The sequence below is a fragment of the Leguminivora glycinivorella genome, chromosome 13, assembly GCF_023078275.1.
Source record: "Leguminivora glycinivorella isolate SPB_JAAS2020 chromosome 13, LegGlyc_1.1, whole genome shotgun sequence".
Classification (NCBI taxonomy): Eukaryota; Metazoa; Arthropoda; class Insecta; order Lepidoptera; family Tortricidae; genus Leguminivora; species Leguminivora glycinivorella.
The window spans coordinates 9,952,702-9,958,701 of NC_062983.1; positions in this window are offsets into that span (position 1 = coordinate 9,952,702).

Consider the following 6,000-nt stretch of genomic DNA (forward strand, 5'->3'; position numbering starts at 1 on the left):
TAATGACATTTCTTGTACCGTACTTAACTTTTTTACATCTATTTACATATTTTTTACATTGCGAGTGTGATGAAAAACATTGTGTGTAACGCGGGGAGTATGAATATTACTAAGTCGAGTCTTTAAATCGCCTCGGCAAGCCGTCGCGATTCAACTTACTCTCGTTAGTAATATTCAACTTCCTCCCCTTGTTGTACAATGTACTATTATCACGCGACCAACACACGTGCTTGCCTGCTGCTTAAAAAATGTCACGTTTGAGTAACTAAAAATAAAAAAAATATCCTTCCTTATTTATTAAACTCATTTCTTCCTTTCTATTTATAATTGCGACTTTAACACTCACGAGAAAATTTAATTTACTAATGAATGAGTTTTAAATTTTTTTCACATTTCTATATCTACAAACAAACGTTGGCAGTAACTAATCAAGTTAATTGCTACGCTTCTACGCCGTAGCAAAGTTTCGTAGCAACATCTACGGCGCTCATATTGCTCATATTATTTACGTTCAAAGATTTTAACCTGTACCACGAGTTTATGTTTTAGAATTGGTTACTCAAAAACGTAAACGTTATGAAATAGTTATTTGTTATACAAGGGGGCAAAGTTGTATTTTAACGCCGAGTGTGGAATTGAAAAACGAGAAGCTTGGATTCTGTAGTTGAACCACGAGCGAAGCGAGTTATATCACTTTGAATAGAATACTGAACTTCTGCGAGTTTCATTAATCATCAATGGACGGAAATAAATTCATGCATTAAAATGAATGTTAATAGAGTGTTCACCGTTGTATCAACATCGAATACCTAGCAACCAATTGTTTGTAAAACTACAACGCAAAAAAAAAAAATGCGTTTATCACTGCTTCCAGTAGTTCCACGGGTTAGTAAATCATCTTAATTACTAGATTCACCTGCTTTTATCAGTTTTAAAGCAGTTAATTTGACTTTATTCAAGGTCAAACTACTTTACCCACTAGTGGATAAAATGCACTTTTAGTTTACCCTGTGGTGTCCTAATTGACAAAACACGTATTTCCGAGCTAGTGAGGGGAAAAGTATATTACAGTAGTACGGAGTAACCTCCTAAAGTCTCAGAAACTACTGGATGGACTACGATATGGATGCGGATGTAGATTAAGACGATACAGGAGCGAAAATGCTAATATGGAAAGGAGGCACTTCAATGTGGGAAATTTAGTTAAAAGTACTAAATTTGTCGAAAAAATATTGTCCATTAAGAACAACTCAGTTAAAAGATATTGCGATAAAACCTTTAAAATCGAGGTTCCGCTCTCGACTGTTTCCTCCTTCAAAACTTAATTCTTTATTGGCTCTAGCGTCTTTAAAAATATCAAAAAATTAAAACCGGTCCGACACTGATAAAAAATAATCATAATCTGTATTGAAAAAATCTTTGCTCTATCTTCAAAAACCAGGGAGGAAAAAGTCGAGGGCGTTTGTATGGAGAATTGACCCCTCCTGTACCGTCTTAGAAACTGGAGAGAAACTTTGTAGAAACGGAATCAGTGGCGAGCAAGCTGCACCAGAGGAGTGAGTGATCAAGTATAGTACGTAAGAATTGACAGCGCCCCAAACGGGAACTATACTTCGTTTCTTTTAAGATTAGAATTATCTGTCAAACGGAAACTATGAAATACTGATCGTGACGTCACGGTCAATTCATTTACCGATACCACTGATTTCTTGGAACTTATAACTATAATACTATGTACATAAGTTCCAAGAAATCAGTGGTATCGGCCGAAATCGATGAAGGTGTTTTATTTCGACCACTGCATAAAATATTTTATTTACCCGTTTGACAGATAATTATAATCTTAAAAGAAACGAAGAACTAGTAGTTGTGTGACCTGCGCCTGCGTTATCGGGTAAAGTGTTTCAAAACGTCGAAAACACATGGTAGTGGTTCTTATAACTTGAGAGTTGGCTAGAAGCAATGCATCGTGCGAGAAACTTTGTGTCACAAAGATTCGCTTAATGGGAAAATAACGCTTTTGTTTCATTACAAAATAGAATTCGTCTGTTAAGTATGAATAAAAATAATCTTCGTTGAGATATGTTTTAATAAAAATATATATTTTTAAGGTGTATTTGCTATCATATTGTTTATTGGGTAAGTGTAGGTACATAAAAGTAAAGAGTGTCAAATAGGGACGAATATTTTTGCATAATGTTTCCCTTTCACTCAGAGATTTCATTGGTCTAAGAAGGGAAACAACTAATTAATTTCATTATGTAATTGACAAATAAACACAACAAACGTTTTGTGGTCATATTTGGCAACATTTTTGTACATTTCAATTTCGCAAACTTCGTTATGGTTAATTCTTGCTCTTTATTAACTAAAGACTATTCGGTTCTTCTGTGTGTCAAAAATCTAATTCCGCAGATCCGATTTCGACTTAAATTCTAAAGGACCAAACTGTTAAAAAAATATCATAAATATTGAAATGTGCTTATTATATTTTCAAAAAGCAAATCCAAAACTATTATTCCAGTCTTTACGACAAAAATCCGAAATCCTAACCCCAACTTTAAAGCATCAAGTCAAACAAAACGTTAGCAACCCTTCCAATGTCCCCCAAGTCCGAATCCCCCAGGCCCCTGCGCCCCAAAGGGCACCTTAATGAGAATTCTTGCACATATTGTTAATGACTGGACATTCGTTGGGTAAAGGGTTATTTATATTGTTTTTTGGGTTGTTTGGATCTATCATTGATTTGTAGAGTATTGGACAGGGGATTTGTTTTTGGTTTTGCCTTTTACTTAATTATTTCAAATGTGTTTAATCTTTTATTATCTGGAAAAAAGAAAATTGAAACTGAGCTTTCTGGTTTTATTTTTTAATGTAAGAAAAATTGTCATAAATTGCCAATAAATAGCAACTTCACGCTTATTGACAGACGCCAAAAACATGTGTAGGGAAGATCCCTTCAATTTCATCAAATAACAAAGTACCTAAATATTTTGTATCATTACTTAATAAGAGAACTTACAAACACAAACTGTCTCCAAAAACAGCATTCTAAGCCAAACAAGGCCAGCGGCCTAATGAGTGAGCGGACAGGAACGTTTATGAAGCAAATGCGGGAATCCTGGTGCATCAGTGCAATCAGACCCGCGCAATTAGCTGGACAAAGGCCCGGCTGGTATTCTGGTGAATGGATCAAAACTCTTTGAAAACGAGATGAAAATTAAGATTTTCTTCTTAGAATAACCAAACAGGGCCTCTACTGTGGAACAAAGCTTAAGGGTTTTATGTCAATAGACTATTCATTTTCAGTAAAATAAACTGTAATTGTAGAGATTCTGCTATTTTTTTTTTTCAGTTTTACTTTCAAATAATCTGTAGAATAATATTTAAGTACACCTGAATTGTATTTCGGAGTTTACAATCTTGTTTGTCAAAAAACAATTTTTGTACAGCTAAAGACACTAAAATATTTTCTGCTGTTTAAAATCAGGATGGCGTGAGAGAAGATGTCTGAATAGTCACAAAATTTGCACCAAATAACTACACCTAAACTGTATTAAACTGTACCTATGGCGAAGAAAACTGTACCTCAAGCAATTACACAATAAAATAAATAGTTACATAGACACGCCGTTCTGACGTCAGCTTGGCGCGCTTAGCCGTGTATCGCCCAACGTGTGGGACCTATGTTTTTTTTTTATACCACGTCGGTGGCAAACAGGTATACGGCCCGCCTGATGGAAAGCGGTCACCGTAACCTATGGACGCCTGCAACTCCAGGGGGTGTCACATGCGCGTTGCCGACCCATTAGAAACTTGTACACTCCTTTTTTGAAGAACCCCATACTGTAGTTCATCGGGAATACCTCGACATGGGAGCTCATTCCACAGCCGGAGCGTTCGTGTGAGGAATATTCTGGTACATTTATCAATAAACTGTACCTAAACTGTGCCTCATTGAAATAAAATAATTGCCAATAATAAAATTTAAACACGTTTCACGTTTCACCCAAACAGTCACGTTTTTACACGTCGTCATTTAAATTGTGCAATCGTGCTTGGCAAATTTAGTTAAATTCACTTCCAATTCCAGATAAAATAGAAAATTTCAAATAGCAAACAGGATTCCATTTATCGGAATAGGTTCCTTGTTTAGAATTACGCTCTCGAATAACAGTCCGTGTTAGCAGGGGTAGCTATAAACTGATTCGGCATGGGAATGCTTGGTCGGGCTCGGCCCCGTAATCTGTTAATGTGATCGAGATTTTGTTTGGATCCAATAGAAGAGAGTGGGGGTTTTATGAAGGCGGAACATTACATACTTATTGTTAGTAAAGTTAAGAAAGTGAAACAAAAACTAAGTCTATCACTCCTTATATGTAGACAAAACATTAAACATATTAAATAATCAACACCGTCTTGATTTAATTTGTTGCCGTGACCAGGACATTTTTTTAAATGAATATCTTATCTTTGAAGTTTGAATATTTTAAAAGATGTTTATTTGTTTTAAGCTAGTAAACATTAAATAAATAAAATAAAATAAAATAAATATAATAGGACATTCTTACACGGATTGACTGAGGCCCACGGTAAGCTCAAGAAGGCTTGTGTTGTGGGTACTCAGACAACGATATATATAATATATAAATACTTATATATATAGAAAACATCCATGACTCTGGAACAAATATCTGTGCTCATCACACAAATAAATGCCCTTACCGGGATTCGAACCCGGGACCGCGGCGTAGCAGGCAGAAATTCATACTTAAATTTCAATAAAAACTTAAACCGCTATTCATACATTTATTTTCCTTTGCCAATAAGATAACAAATAATTCAACATTCGAAACAGATAATTGGAAAGTCTTTATCGTTCATTTCACGATATAAATACTCAACTGTCGATCACACTGAGGGCCAATTTGTACGCGCTCAGTGCTAAATGCTCAATGTCCTGGAAGCCTTTGTGAGGGCTCAAATTTGGGCCTTTGTACGGATCTGTCCTGAGCAATGAATGGCGAGTGACGTCTTCAGTCCGTGTCAATTACTGGAAAGGTATATAAATATATGTGAATTTATCGCTAAAAATAATGAATAATTCGGAATAAAATATAACTTAGGTGTAATTTTCGACTGAATGAAATGAATTATTTCCTTAACCTTATTTAAGTAGTTTTTTTTGTTATTTGTTATACATATGTTTGACGCCGTTTTAATGTCGTTTATATTTTTTACTCGATTAAGGTCGTTTTTGTTTGGTTAAGAGTTAAAAGAATGTACCATTAAGCCTTTGTTCTCCAACCAAGAAGATAATCTAAAAGATTAAAAAAACTTGGTTACAAACCAAAATAATAAAGAAATAATAGATAGATGATACATATTCTTCATTGGGTGTCCAATTTTAGTATGATCTATAATATGAATAAAATATGTACCAAAAGAAAATATCATTTTCAAAGAAATCTAAATTATATCTTCACTTACTACAATTTGGTTGAATTGAACATGAATATCGATATAATTATATGCAATTCCTGGACTAAATTCACCCGAACCGCGTCCTCTGTAGTCTCAAGTACCTACGAAATTAATATGGGTTTCCCGACTAAGGAAGAGGTCTTACAACAGATGGTACTTAAATCCTTTCGTGATCTCCAATTAATTTTCAAAGGATTCTAGTAGCATCCTAGGATTCGAAACTGGCTCCTGTATTTGCTACTTGGTGGCTTAAATAGTGGCCAGCTACATAGTTTTGCATTGTTGGTTAGTTTCCATTCGAGTTTTTGTCGTCACTTTAAAATATATATTTGTATATCTATGTTGCTTTATTATGGTACCTATTCATGAAATAAAACTATGGAAACGGATTAAATCGCGTATAATGAATTTAAAATACATCCCGACGTTTCGAACTCTTTATAGCGTTCGTGGTCAACGGGTGGTCAACATACAAGAAATATTAACGAACCATGACTACAAATAATATAGATTTCT